At 40.3% G+C, this 15,794-nt stretch overlaps 1 protein-coding gene across 1 annotated transcript in view; it reads right to left on the minus strand.

Annotated features, from left to right (window-relative positions):
• The window catches only part of DNAI1 (dynein axonemal intermediate chain 1), a 103,712-nt gene that overhangs the window by 59,204 nt on the left and 28,714 nt on the right, over positions 1-15,794 (minus strand). The window lies entirely within an intron of this gene.

The raw sequence follows: 15,794 nt of genomic DNA on the forward strand, positions 1-15,794 counted from the left end.
AGATGTCCCCTTGCAGGATGTTCTCTCCAAAGAGAAGGAATAGGACACAGTCTGTGAAGAACTTCAAGACCTTCAGCATACACATCTGCACAAGGAAGAAAAGGGTTTCTGTTGCCACAAGGAGACATGTCCAGAAGGACGTGTTGATGCCCTTCCATCAGTCTGAAGCAGGAAATCCTCCCCATAGTTTCCAGCTCAAGCTCTGGCCTTCTACTTCTGAATTTCAGGTTTGGAGAAAAACCAACCCACATGGCAACGAGTGTCAGGTCTCGAAGGCTTTTTCTCCAGCAAGTGAATCTGATGCTGCTGGGACAGGATGCTTAAGTGGAGACAGCTACCATCTTCTTGAACATTAAGACATGGATGTATGAAACGCCACACATCTGTTGTAAGCTATTAGGCAGAATTAAGCATGTCCTGACCCCGAGTAAATGATTTCTAGAGGCTCATTCCAGTCTACTGTATATCACTATTGTGCTTTTGTTGAAACTAACACTGCAATAGGCAAAGATTAAAATCAGACCAATGTGCTAATTTACCATTTTTTCCTACAAAGAAATATGCTTTAATGCAGAAGGAAGACATGATCAAGTACCTTTCCAGTGAAGAGCGTAGGCTGAAACTGATGTTTAAATAAACACATTTTAAATATAGCCAGAGAGGCTGGTAAGCCCGATCATGAAAGCAGCATACAGCTTAGCAGTATTTTAGATACTTCATATTGAACAAAGCAGGGAATGTGATGACTGCAGAAATTACTGGTAAGGTGTGGTAATCACCCCTACTCACAGTCAGCTTTTGTTGCCCAGTTATCTCGGTCATTATACGCAATATTCAGATTTCCTGCTCTGAAGATGTTTACCCAAACTGACAACAATTTTCTTTTCCACTTCAGCTGGATATGACTTTTTTTCCCCTACTTTAACTAAATCTGCAGGTATGTAAATACACTTTAATACATGATGAATAGTTCAAATGCCACCCAGAGAGGCTTGGAGAAAGCTGAGGATTCAGGAAATAATACAGTTCATATTGGGAAGACAATGACTTGTGAATCAGCTGGTGGTCAACACAGAACATGGCCCCATCTGACTGTCATTTGTAAATTAACTGAGATTTCTGCGGTGCCTACTTCGAGAGTTCACCTGAAGACATTTATACACTGTACTGGAACTCAAGAAACAGCATTACAGTCTTAGTATGCAGGCTGGGACTACAGGCTGTCAGCTGTAATACCATATGCCAGAAATGATAAGAATTTGTTTCAAATAAGAAAAGGAAATTGCAATTTTCAGGGCATGCTGTGAAGTCTGGAAGAACTACAAGCTATCAGAGATTCTGCAGTACAACAGGAATATAGGAAGAAGCTAAGCTGTGATGCCTTTAAAGTATGGAAGATCCCAGTGGAGCCTGAGGTCTGGCTTGAACTCTTGAAAACCTTTTTGCAGATCTGAAAATAAAGCTGAAACATTCCTTTGTAAAACAATTCTTCCTTCTCAGTGGGAAGCCAAATTCAGAAAATGTTCAGAAAATGATTTTTAATCACAGTTCAGCCATAGCAGCAATCCAATCACTAACAGATAAAAAGCATAACATCAAAGAAAGCAAAAATGAACTGCAAGGAGTACCAAACTAGCAAAGATGGATCAGACCCACAACTTACCAGTGATGTCTTAATTGCATTCCAAGAATGAGAGTCGAGCTGCAAGTCAGCCACACAAAACACACAAAATGGCAAAAGTTGTAATTCATCAGATCTGCACAGCCATGAAGCAAATGGAGCTCTTGTCAAAAGTCCATTAACTTGGGAACCACTCTCTCTATGTTCACAATGGGCATCTTACAGACAGAAGCTACAATAGAGCTGCCAGCTTCTGCTGTATCACAAATGCTGTGGTAGCAGCAGATTTTTTCCCAAGCCTGAGCCTCATTATTTAAACACAAGTTCCACTTTGTTTCAGAATGAAATATACTTAGCCAGCCTTCATACCAATAAAGGAAGGTTTTACAACACCAAACATAATTCTACCCTGAAATCAAAGGAGGAAAATAAAACGAGGTCAAGTCTTATCATTTGTAATAATCTCCTGAGAGATTTTTGAGAGCCTGCTTTGTGACCTCTGAATAATCAGACTTGGCAATACTGTATCACCCTCAGGGTAAAATTTCCTGACTGACAAAGAAATTTTCCTTATTCCATGAAAGATAAATTCCCAATGCTTATTAGTATTGCTTTTTCCACTTGTAGCCCTTCCTTTCTTCCCAGTTTCATATGTCAAACAGCTTTTCACTGAAGACTTCATAAATTCGTACACTGTACTCAGAATGGTTTAAAATACATTGTTTTTATCAAATAAAAAGACATTTTATTGTCCTTATAGCTTTAAGGACAACTTTTAAAAGAGACAACTATTAGTTATTATGCTTGTCAAATTACTACTTAAAACAGACCTTTTCCTCTATGGTGGTTTGTAAAAACAGTGTTTACAGATACAGTCTTGCTCTACCAGGTGCCTGTGGCATGCATCAAGGGGCAGATAAAAACACAAAGTTAAACAGCGGAATTTTTGTTTACTTTTTGATATATTTTAAATCTGAGAGTATTCTGCCCTATAACGTCACTGCCCTATAACGTCACTATTATAAACAGAGTTTATTAACATGCATGCTGCTCGTGCTGATACATACAGCAGTGCTGCATAACCCACATTCTCTGAACAGATTCTTCTACAGCACTCAGCACATTGATGAGATCCAGAAAGCAAGCAATAAAAGTGGCACCTTGGTTACTGACCTGTCCATTTGGGCAGCCTTGTCCCAGTTACAGTTATGCCACTGCTAACGTTGCCTGTACAGAAGGCTGACCACAAGCTCTGCAGACCTCACTGTCTGTGATTTATTTTTTTTCAGTTTGAGTGGGACAGGAGATAGATGATTTCATCTCAGTGCTCTGACATGAAAGTATTGTCACAATGTAGTCTGACACAACAAACTGATTGGAGTAGCATGTTCAAGGGTACTTAAACATTATAGCTGAAAAGCATCAAATTTATTTCAAGCTGTTACATCCACTGCATCTCAGACATACAGTGGAGTGCTCATTAGGAATTTCTCTAGTACCTTCCACAGCACAGGACTGAAACAGGGATGTTTTCTATCGCTTAAAAAAAAAGAAACCCACACAGATAATCCTACTCTTTTGCCCCAAGAGATGTGCTTGCAGAACTACAGACTCCACACAAGGATTCAGCATTAAAGTGACTCCTTAGCATGAGAGACTTTGAATGCACTTGAAGAATGCACATTGCCTGATCACATCTAAGACAGCAATGGTTAACATGAAAAAAATCATAATGGAATTCTGTACAAATGATTTGTGTGGTTGTGGAATTTTTCAATGCTTACACTTAACTACAAAATATGCTTCCTATAGCCATGAGAAGATTAACAATGCCTCTATCTTCTTATCAAAGACTTGGAATTTTTTGAGCTGATTAACCACAGTAAACCATGCATACCAAGCACTAAATAAATCTGATTGATTTCCCCTTATCCATGTGGCTGATTTCACAACTACAGCTGTGTCTGAGAAGGAAGAAATGGAGAAATCTCAGGTTGTTGGATCCAGGGCCATTTCCTGGCAGACAACCACAGCAAACCTACAGCATTCCAAACTCTCCCTTAAATATGTGACTATATGTGTCTGCACTGGCTCCTTGGCCTCCTTGGCATTTATCATTGGTGAGACACTTAGGGAGCAGTATGGAAGCTGAACAAAGCAATTCATTTAGTCTTCTCTTGTATGGAGCCAATGGAATTCCTCTAAAGAAAGTGACACAATATATGTCACAGTATTTTACAAAATTTCCATCCTTTGTGCATTTACACATTTGTGAACCTCCACAACAAAGTCCAAATGCAAAGAATTAAATTAAGATTGGATCTTCATACTTTTGCTACTATTTTCTCTCTGATAGAACAATAAATAGATTAAGAAATTTGCTTTGTGGCTCACAAGAAGATTTTGGCAAGGCAAAATGAAGCAAGAATAAAAACAAGTACTCCAAATTAAAAGGTTAGTAAGTAAGCTAGGTATCTGGCATAAGTAAAAACATTTTGGCTGAGTTACATGAGGTTTTGATTTATTTAGTTTTTACTTTGCCATTTAACTATCCAAATGTGAGTTACTGTGGGAACGGAGTATGTGCCAGGGTTGGGTACAGGAATCATGGGATGTCCCCTAAGGAATGGGGAGCCAATATCCATCTAGGTAACAGCCTTGGCAGCCCTCAAACAGTGATGCTGCTGAGGGTGGTCCAGACCACCAAAGCCACTAGTGTCCAGGGAGCTGGCAGTTTCTTTGTTGCTTAGAATGGAGTGTGAGTAATAGATCTGATTCTAGGACTCTTGCTATGGAAAAGTCAAGCTATGAATACTTTTTGTCTTATAGATCCTAAGCATAAGAACATCTATATTTCAGAAAAGGAATCTTTAATATACGTGCAGCATAAAATGACACATTTAAGAGTGTACAGAGCTGTTTTGCTTGTCCTTATCATCTGTTGATAATCTCTTGCCAAATGACAGTATAGAAGTATACAGTATACTCTCAGTATAGAAGGGAAGACAGTTTTGTAAGCTGATTTTTGTTATGAGAGCATCACGTTAACTAACCTCAATTAATACCAGTGGCAAAGACAATTAAACCATCTTAACCCAGTTTCAGTTATGCAGTGCTACAAAATCACTCCCACAGTGACTTAAATGTAGCTGTTTTCAGAGACAAAGCTAAAAAAAGGAAAGAGTCAGACTGTCTTTATCAACCAAGTAACACTCTGAGGCATACAAATGTTTCATCTCCTGTGGACCAAAATGCATTAATTAAAATAACTGGGCTAGACAGACAGGTAAGTGGATGGAAGTTAATGGCCTGCAATGCACCAGAGACACAACAGGATGGCTGAGCAGTTCCTTTGATCCTCAGGCTTTAAAAAATCTCTTAAAATGTCATTTTCCCCAAACATTTCAACAGAGCCCTTTATTATTTAATGCTTAGCAAAACACCACAGCAAAAGACTACGTTATGATTTAACTGAAAATTCAATGAAACAAAAGGTTATGACAAGAAAAAAAATAGGAAAAATCTCAGAGTATTTAAACTACAAGTAATTAAGACAGCAACTGAAATTAATCTTTTCATATGATTCACTTAATATATTGTATTTAGTACGTTATATTTACTAACAGAGTTGACAGTATAATAGATACTGTCAATTTTACACTCTCAGAGCGTGTATGCGTGGTAAGAGATATTTGGTATTTAGAGAACAGATTTAAAAGTGTTGTAATTTTCAGTGTAATTATGCAAAATTGACCATAATTAGTTATCTCGATAAACAGGATGCATGATGGCTCAAGTTTCCAATACCAGTTCCATCAGGGAGGATTTTCAAAGACCTCCAGACCATGGAGGAGGATACAGCTTTTTTTCCAGTGAACTTCAAGGTCTCTGACATGAGACACTGCTGATATCAGCCTCTGAAAAGGCCAGAAGAGGGAATAAATCAGGCTCCTGAGGAACAAATACATTAAGAACTTTCTTCTACATTAATTCTTGTTTTAAATAAAAAATTAAAAAAAATACTGCCACAGAGCAAAACTTGGAGACAAATATTAACCCTTTAAAATGGACACAATTAAAAATTTCCAGAGATTGAGAATTCATTGTGACAAAACTAATTGTTCTCAATTACCCATCTGCTCTAAAAACCCACACTTTCTCTGGCCTAAATTCACAGAGCTTCAGTTTCTCTTTGATCTTGTTACACCATTTGTCTGGGACATTAAAGAGCCCTTTGTTACATGATCTGTCTGCACAATATAGGAATTAACAGACCAGGATCCAGCTGCCTAATAAACTCTCCTTTGACAAGCTGAACAAACCGAGCTCCTTGACTTCTTTTCCCAAGTCAGTCCTCCTTAGATGATTCCTTCACTCTTTTTTGAGCGCTTTCTATTTTGTCATCCTTCTCCCTGGCATGTCAAAACCAGAAGCGAGAACACCTTTGAAGGGGGGCTCACTTCAGCACCAAGTCATAAAAAGATCTTTGAAACTCAGACTTCCTTTGCAAAATCCTTCCTTCTGTGACAAAGGTCACTATTCTAAAATATCACAGCTCCTCAGTGTAGGGCTGTCTTCATATGGATTATGCCTTCACACCTATGCTTGGACACCACAAAACAGACTGATTTTTTGTACTCACACAGAAAGAGATTTTAATCACTCTGTATCTTCACTGACTATTCCATTTCTCATCACCTCTCAGACATTTGTCTCAACAAAATATTAGCAGTGATTTTCTGCTTAATTCTTCCTTGTGGATGAAAACAGAGATTAGCATAAGGCCTATTTCATTGGGCCACACCAAGTGAAAAGGTCTGGTCCTGGGCTGTATGCATGAAAGTCGCTCTGAAAGTAACGACTCCTATCTGTTTCAGTGGGAACTACAACAGATACATAATGAGCACAGTAGCAATGTTTGATAGAGCAAATTCTCAGTTCCGAAACACTGTTTTTCAACATAATCATCACCATTATCTCAGCATTTTTGCTAGCAAGAACAAGAGCCTGCATGCAGTGCTAATAAAAATCTATACCACAAGAGGTGACCCACTGTCGCCACTGTCACTGCTGAAACACACCACCCACTGCCTCACTGTGCTCACAAACACTGATCTGTCTCCAAAATCATTCAGCAAGCACCAGTGAACATCAGTGGGTGATATTTTTTCCTCGTAGGTTCAGTTCCCATACCTTTTCCTTGTATGTACTTCTATGTCAGACAATACTTTGTAACTCTGCCCCTCTGCTGCCATCTGTTACACTGCAACAAAATGGAATAGAACATGGAGAGTGGGGAGGGTTAACCCTCATGTGCCTCAGACATCGTGGACCAAGAGAATAAAATTAGAGGCACTATTTTTGGAGCTGCCCTCATAAAATGTATATGTAGATCACAGAATCACAGAACTGTAGGGGCTGGAAGGGACCTCAAGAGATCATGCAGTCCAACCCCCTGCCAAAGCAGCTCCCTAGCCCAGGTTGCACAGGTAGGCGTCCAGGCGGGTCTGGAACGTCTCCAGAGAAGGAGACTCCACCACCTCTCTGTGCAGCTGTGCCACTGCTCTGTCACTGCGCTGGGAAGGAGTTCCCACACACATTTGTGCAGAACTTCCTATGCTTCAGTTTGTGGCAATTTCCTCTCATCCTATCACCACACACTGCTGAGAAGAGTCCAGACTCATCCCTTTGCCTCCCGCTCCTTAGATATTTAAAGACGTGGATCAGATCCCCTCTGAGACTTCTTTATTCAAGGCTAAACAGACCCAGGTTTCTCAGCCTTTCCTCATTTTCCAGAACTGGACACAATAGGAAAAAAATAGGTAACTAGGTACAGTTAACAAAACATTTACATTTTTAATATATTTTTAATTAAAACATAAAAAAGAAAGCAACAAAACCATAAAATGAGTGGGATATTTGAGCCTGTTTTTATGGAACTAATGGCTTGGTCTGGTTTGACAGCAGTGGTTGCTATTCTTAGTGAGGTCTCAAGGTGTTGGAGATTTTTGATGAAATCTTCCTCCTGTACTTCATGTAATGCCAAAAAGTGATGACATGCATAAGTTGTGATTGTGAAGTGAGAGGAATTCTTCCTGGTAAGTTAAGGCTTATAAAAGTCCAGTAGAGAGACATGACCGGATTTTTGAGTTGAACATCTGATTGCAGTTATCTGATTCCATTTGGAAATTTGCAATAACATACTTAAGTTGACTGAAAATGGAGTCATGAATAGACCCCAAAAAATTGCTAAATTTTTTGCAATCTTGAAAGCTGTTCTAAAATTCCTTTATTGAAATGGAAAGCAAAGCAGCATATTCTTCGCCATTCACAGGACAGTGTTAGGCAATATCTGAAAAGGCATGAACTTCTTTGCCACCACTTGAGCTGGCAGTGCACCCAGATGGGGTTAACAGCACACTGCTGTCTGGTTATGGTGGAGTGTTTGGGTTGGTTGCTCAAGAGGCACTAAAATGATGGCAAGCTCTGCTTGGCCAAATGCTGCCTGGCCTAATTTCTTTTGTTGTGTTTGCTTCAGAGGCATATAAATGCTGTGCATTATTTTTTACCCAGCCCCTCCCCCCCCCCTTTTTTTTTTTCTTCTTCTTCAGCCTCTTTTAATCAATACAGTGTGGTCATGGAAGAGCTCCTTGCAGCTATGAAGATGTCTCACAGCACACTACACTCATGAATTACAAAGAGCAGACCCATATTCTCCAGAGTTCTTTTTGATTGTGGGTGTACTGAGTGTCCATAAAAATGTTCTTCAGTGATTCACAAAGAGGACTCACATACTTTTTCTCTTTGCTTATGTACGTGCTTTCTGCATTATAATACTCCTTTGCAGTACCAATTTGGCATATGATTTAGTGAGGCTTATGTTTGCCTACAACAAATGTAACCAATTAAAATGACTGACAACTAAGCTACAATTACGTTTTAATTCTGATTGCCTCATTTTTCTTTCTCAAGTAAGTCCTAATATATCACTAATAAACTAACCACCATTAATAACTGGCATCATCAGCATTTGTGAATAGTGACGAGTCTTTCAACTCAGAGTACAAATACCCACTGTCAATAAGCAACACATTCACAGCTAAAATGAAATGCTCAGTCACCATGTTGGCACAACAAAGCTGTCAAAACTGCTACAAAAAGACAGAGTGGTTTTCCTGGGTTTTTGAACACTGAAGTTATGTTTAACTTCAGCAACTTTAGATCAGTGCTGAGCACAAGCATTTGAATTGACATGGAGACATTTTCTCAAAGCTGAGATTTGTTATGTCATTTTAGTGCTTTACATAAATATAGCCCAAATAGCAAACTGATCCAAATTAAAAGTATCAGTCTCCCTTTGAAGTGTGTGGAAGCAGCTGTGGGCCACATGAATCCCAATGAGCCTTTGTGATATTGTGCTTAGATTACTGCAGCACTTTCACTGGGGGGTCTCACAAGGCCAAAGCTGCCTGCTGTCCCAGCCCAGCACAGCTGCTGTCTCACGACCGGGGACCCAACTCCAGTGCAAATCACATGCACACGGCCTTACATAAGACAAGGAATTTCATGTGATAAATCCAAAATGCTTTTTCCCTCTCTGACAATGTTTTCAGTGTCAGTATTATCAATACAAAAATAAAGTCATGTAGCTTACAGAAAATTTAGTAGAGAACTCCACTCAGAGCAACCTTCTGTGTCTGTATTGAGAGTACAGTTTAAATACATACATCCCAAAAGCCATCTGAAAGAGACTTTCCACAAACAGGTTCAGAGATCTGAATTCCTTAGCACCTTTCAATCCTCTTAGTGCTTTTACTTAAAGCTCTTTGGCCATTCATCAGCATCTATCAAGTTTAATAGCTGCTAGTTATGTAAATCCAGTCCAGGCTATCTTCCACAAGCTGCATCACCGCCTTTGTGCCACAGCAGAGAGAAAAATGAGCACCTAGTACAACTTCTTGCACAGCCTGCCCTCAAACCCACAGCCTGAATTGTCAAGTTGAGCTTTCAGTCTTGTGGAATTCTGCTTCTCCTACATATGCTTCTGTCCTTGTCACATGGATTGCTTTCAGCCTTACTAGCAATTACACTGCACGCTAAGTGGGACTAAGCTTAATCCTCAGTGAGTTTGAGGACTGTATGGGAACTGCTGAATCACAGCTTGAACCGCTGACTGATCACCTGAGGCGAGCACCAGGTCAGCTGCAGGAGCACAGGTGAAGGCAATGCACCTGTGTGATCAGAAGGGGTGGAGTCTGGCTCCACCTCTCCCAGACCCCATTTAAGGGCTGACCACCACTGGGGAAGGATCTCTGGTTGGAGATGGCTCTTTTGGAGGATTCTACTGCAAGCCTAGGACACAGGAGAGCATTTTCTCTTTATTTCAATTGTCTCTTTGCCATCACAGTAATGTTTAACTATACCATCTATAAAATATCTTGGCTATAATACCATTTGGTGTTAATCATTCTGTTAACCTCACATCTAACAAGGACTAATTATTAGTTAAAATTGTTATAATTTATTAAAGTCCTACCTTGTACTTAAATGGGCTAATAACTTTCTGAAACATTTTTCAGTCCCATTTTCTGTGATTTTTCTGTGACTTCCTAATGTATCTGAGAACTTCAGGGAGCTGGGCTTCCTAAGTTTTTGATACTTTGATACCATAATTCTCTGAGACCTTGGAGAAAACTTCAATTTTTATCTACATTTCAATCTAATTAGATCTCAAGGTAAAGCATTGTAATATTATATGTAGTTAAAATTAATTAATGAACACAGATGTTACCTAAATGCAGTAAGATTCTTTCAAAGTGAGGATCCCAGTCCCCCTGCTAAATTGCCTCCTCTATTACTGAGGTACCCAGACCTATGGAGAGGATAAATGTCTTGTCAAAGCTGCCATCCCTGGTGAAGTAACTGGTGATTAACTGGGAACTGATGAGGTAACAGAGCTGACAAGAATATATCTGCATATTCCCTTGGCATTCTGTTAAGTACATCATAACATGTAATCTCATATGATATGGAATTAGCAGAGCACATACTAGATATATTAAAACCTGGTTCACTGTCAGGGCCTAAAGCAGAGCTGTAAATAAAAATGGAGAAATGTTTTCTGTTGCAGATTTATGGGCATCATTTCTGGTCCTGCATTGCTTGGTATTTTTATTGTAATCCCTGTGATGATGTAAACCTTCTCCTGGTACAAAAATGATGAAAAAAATCAGCTACTTTTACAGTATGCTCTGATCCCCTTAGTTGAATGAGCACCACTGTAAGTGTCCTTTTGTGAATAAAGATTACACCGAGGACAGAAAGCTACAATTTGGAAATCAAAAACTAGAAGACTGATGCCAGTCATTGTTGACAGCCATTACCATTGCCACAAGCTGTGACTATGGAATGGCTTGGTCTAGAACTGTGAGGACCATCAGGGGAGGTGAATCTGTGCTTTTGTATGAAGAACACCTGAGAGAAACTTGGTTGTTATGTCTGACTATGGTGTTTGCACTCAGGAAGCATGTGGGAGGTTGAGGGTGAGTGGATGAAAGACTCACGATCAGATGGAGTTTTGACATGGAAACTGAGTGCGATTGTACAAGGCAAGCTTTGATCCAGCCTTTAAGATAAATCCTCCAGACAGCATATGAAGGCAGGACAGGATCCTGTTCTGCAGTCCATTGCTTTCTTTCTTTACTCAAGAATGTTATATGCTCAAAACCGTCTCAGGCTTGCCTTGCCTTAGGAGAATTATGACCTCAGCTTGTGTTTCAGTTATGATTGATCTTCTACTGGGATCAGGCAAGACTGCTCTTTTGATACCTAACCCAGCTATCAGATCTGCATTTTCTGCAAGTTCGTCTTAATCAACAGACAGTCCACAACTCAAGAGAAGGTGGCTGGCAGGACAGGGCATGGGCCTGTACTCAGTGTCAGAGAATATCTGCCCTAGCTCACATTGCCAAGAGTTCAAGGTTTACTCTCATGATCATGAGGTAAGAGCTGCAGTTTGAAACCACCTGGGTAGAAGATGCCTAATGAATTTCCTTCCATTGGAAGAACTTGGAAATAGGGTACCTTGATCTCCCCTATTTCTGATATATGCCTCTCAAATAAGTATTTAGAAGTTGCCAGGGAACAAAGTATTTGACCTAAAAGAAACTTCTTGGGCTTGGAAGGCTCTGTATAAATCTAATTGATTTGCAACATGTAGGTATTTTAATCGTCATGAAATCTTTGGAGAGAACAATGGGTTGGGAGTTCTGTACTAACTACTTTTTTCCACAGCACCTTTTCTAGAGGGGATCCAGGCCTCTTGCACAATAAAGGGGGAAAAAATGGCATACATCAGAACAGTCTCTCTCTCTCCATCCCTTGCAGGATGGTTTTTAACTTCCAGAAGTAAATACATTTTGTTACCAAACATTTTCTTCATTCTTAGTTCCAATCAGAAGTCCAGATTGTACAAATAATAGAATCACCAATTGTGGGTGAAATTGTTTCTGAAGTTTACACTCACAGAGGAAAACTGTCTCCAAGGCAAGAGAAGCATACTCCTTGACCATGCAGTCTCATTTCCTTTTTATCTTCCCATCTTTCTTTGCTATGCCTCCTAGAAGAAAAGTTTCTCAGTGTCACCAAGCAGCCAGCTTCTTGAAGAGCTGTACTTCATCCTTCAGTGGTAAGTGCTCAAGGAGTGCTGAGGATGAACTGGTACAGCTGAACTGGTAGATCTGCTGAGGGATGAAACCTACAGACAAGTAAGCAATGCCTGCAAACAGCACAAGTGAAGCTGCAGCACCTTGTTATTTAAGACATCTAGTTTGTTTTCCTTCTCCCTATTCTCTCTAACAAACAACAGTATGCCCTAATGGGGAGTATCCCTACTGCATGGTCTACACCACAATTTCAGTCTGTGTGAGCAGTAAATGAATGATGCCTGTGTTCATTGGACAGTGCATTTGAGAAAGTGAAAAATACATGACTTGGTATGCCCCTTCTTCCTGTGCTACTATGTCCTAGAAGAGCACAGTAAGAGCTGGTGTGTTGTCTCAGTGTTCAGTCATAATTCCTCAGCATCACAAATTCTCAAGTGTGTCTATTACTAAACAGTTATTCCCTGTGAAAGCTCTTGCCAGGATTTTACACCAATTTAGCTCAGTCACAAAGGCATAACAACTTTTACTTTAGATGCAGTCACACCAGCAGGACTCCATGTTAGTACCACTCCTCATGAATTTACAGAGGACAGCTAGAGCAGTACAGGCACTTCTACATGGTCCAGTTGTGCCCACACTAGACCCAACAAACAGAATCCTTTCATATGAAGAACTGAAGATTAGAAACCTCTACCAGGTTCTTCAGGTTTCCAGTGTTCTGGGGGTGAGCCTGTGCTCCTCACACATCCTTGTAACTTGCAAGTTACACCCACAGTGTGCAAAGAAAGATTAAGAGGAAGTACATTAGCCAGGCAGACACTGTTTTTTCCTTCTCTTCTCACGTGCAGGTGAGAGTTGCACATCAAAAGCCACCTCTGAATGTTGTCAGCAGCATGCCTGCTTTCAGAACGTGAGTTCAGATGATCCCTAAGGCCTGGGCTTGTTGTGCTCCCATGAACGAGGGAGAGCACAAGCCCAACACCCACCACAGCCCTCTGAAACCTGTGCTGCAGGCTGACAGCCTAGCCAGAAATCCAGCAATCTCACTTATGTGGAAACTAAGAAGACAGCTCTTCCTGATGGGAATAACAATTCTAGCCAAGCAGCAAAGATCCTGGATTGCAAATTGCAGTGGCAGTATTTCCTTGTTCAGAGGGGACTGTCACATGCCAATGAAATGCTATTAGCATCAGAAACCTCATCCAAACGGATGAAACCTCCAGTAATAGGATACAAAAGCAGGAGAGGAGCTAGGGCCCAATTTGTAAAGAACTCACCATGATGGGGTGAAATGGACCCACAGAAAACAAGGGATCTTTTGTTTCAAAAATATACTCTGGGCAACAGGACAAACGTGTTGCTTGTATCCTGGCAGCACTGCCAAATGCATGCTGCACAAAAGAGGGGCGATGTAATTATGCTCACCACAGACCCAAAGATCTGAGTTCCATCTGTGGCTCCAGCCCAGTCCCTATGTGACAGCAGGACTATTTCTTCTAGCCAGGATTCATCTCCACTTCTGCAGCTGGGTGGCAGAGCAGTGGGAAAGCCTTGCCTAACTCCTGCATTCTGAGCATAGGGGCTGTGAGCACAGTAAGATTTCAGTCTGCTGGACAAGGTGAGGAATATCCTGAGCACTTCTTGCCATGCTGTTTTGCAAAGACTGATCCTAATCTGTTTTTCAGAATTCCTGCTGGATTAAGGAAGTTGTCAGGCTAATTCAGGTCTCTCAACAAACTAAAGAATGTTTCCTGGGCTCAGATGGAGCGAAGTTCAAGAGAAAATAATAAGTCATTTTAAAAGAAAAATGAAATGCTAGAATACTGTACACAGAACGTAATCTTTACTGGAACAAATTAAGACAACCCATCTGGTTTTACTGTCCGAGTACAGAGAAATACATGAGAATGAGTATTTGGGACCACACTGAAGGCCCCCATAGCTAGGTGTCTTCCCTCCAAGAGCACTGAGTGGTAACTGATCAAAGGGCACAAGAATCACAGCAAAAGTGATTCATTTTCAGCTTCTTGCAACTTGCAATTATGAACTTACTGAATCAGAGGACTTGTCCTTGGCAATGGCCAGGAGCAAACTGCCCCTCTGTGAATTGATCTTTTGAACCCATGTATATCTTTGTTCTCCAGAGCACAGAGGATGGGAAGAAAAGTTCCACAGCTTTGTTAAGTATCATATTATTCTATTTTAAATTTGTATTAGTCCAGCAGTATAAGAATTTCATATAGTCTCCCTCATCTTTGAATTCAGGCAGTAATGTATATTTGACCCTTATTCCCTTTTGCTGCTCAGGGTTCTGTAGACTCATATCAAACCCCCTCTCCCTTGTCCTGTTGTAAGAGCACTGGTCTGTTTATGCTGGCTGATACAGATATTGTTATATACCTCTGCTCATTCCTGCTACCATTTTCTGAACACGTTCCCATCTTCCCATAGCCATACTGGGAGCACATCCTTCTTCAGAGTTCACAAACAGGACTGCATGCAGTAATTGGGATGTTGGTATATCATGGGTCTTGTCTTGTTCTTATTTTAGTTTTCTACTATTGTTTTTACTACTGCTTCATATGCAGTTTTCTGTTTTTCTTCTACTGTATCCAGAAGTTTTGTTTTATTTTTAATAATTCCCATCAGTTTTTGTTTTGCCTTTTTTACTAGTGTAGAGCACTAGTAAAAGTTTGAAAAGAAACACCTACAATGATCTCAAGATTTCTTTCCTGAATAACAAATATTTTCCTTCAGCTCAGTGCCGAGCTTTTTATGCCACATGGCTAAATTTCCCAACAGTTAATTTTATTAGTCATTTTATCACAATTGAAATCCTTCTGCATACATTCAAAATAGGTGTTCCCTAAAAATAAACACTAACTGATTTGCTTTGTTAATACAGAATCCTAACAACAGACTGTGAAGTTTTCATTCCAAAGAACACTGGCAGAAAAGAATGTCTGTGGTTTGCAAGTAGATATAGAGCAACTGAAGTGGCAGGTGGAAAAGCCAAGGCCCTGTCTCTGGCTCCTTGACCTCCATGCTCTGTCATCCACGAAGAACTCCCAGGGTTGAAGTGCTTGGGGTAATACATTCTGTGAGTAATCCTGCTATTTACAGTTCTCAAACACTGTTTACCTGTAGCCCCATGGCTGATTTTCATTTTAAGCAAGATGAAGGACTATTTGTGTTCCATTGTGGAATCAGCTTTTACTTCAGAAGGTAAATACTAACACTTAGAAAAGAAGCACAGCTCTTCTGCTAGAATCAATGGGGAGACAGACTAGGTCAACACACCCAGTCTTTCTCACAGATTACATGTACCATTCCTATCCTTTCCTGGAAGCAAGGAGAAAGCTCTGCTGCCTTTGTAATGTTATTTTCTACTTTATTTCAGAGTGAATGGTGTAAGACAGGTAGTTGCAAGGCACACAAACAGCATGAAAATTCTGAGAAAATATCAGCCTGTTGGAATTCTTTTCCGTTCCCTGAATGTGGGGGCAGTA

The sequence above is a fragment of the Cyrtonyx montezumae genome, unplaced genomic scaffold (assembly GCF_038088225.1).
Source record: "Cyrtonyx montezumae isolate F1298 unplaced genomic scaffold, pur_monq_1.0 scaffold_25, whole genome shotgun sequence".
NCBI classification, from domain to species: domain Eukaryota; kingdom Metazoa; phylum Chordata; class Aves; order Galliformes; family Odontophoridae; genus Cyrtonyx; species Cyrtonyx montezumae.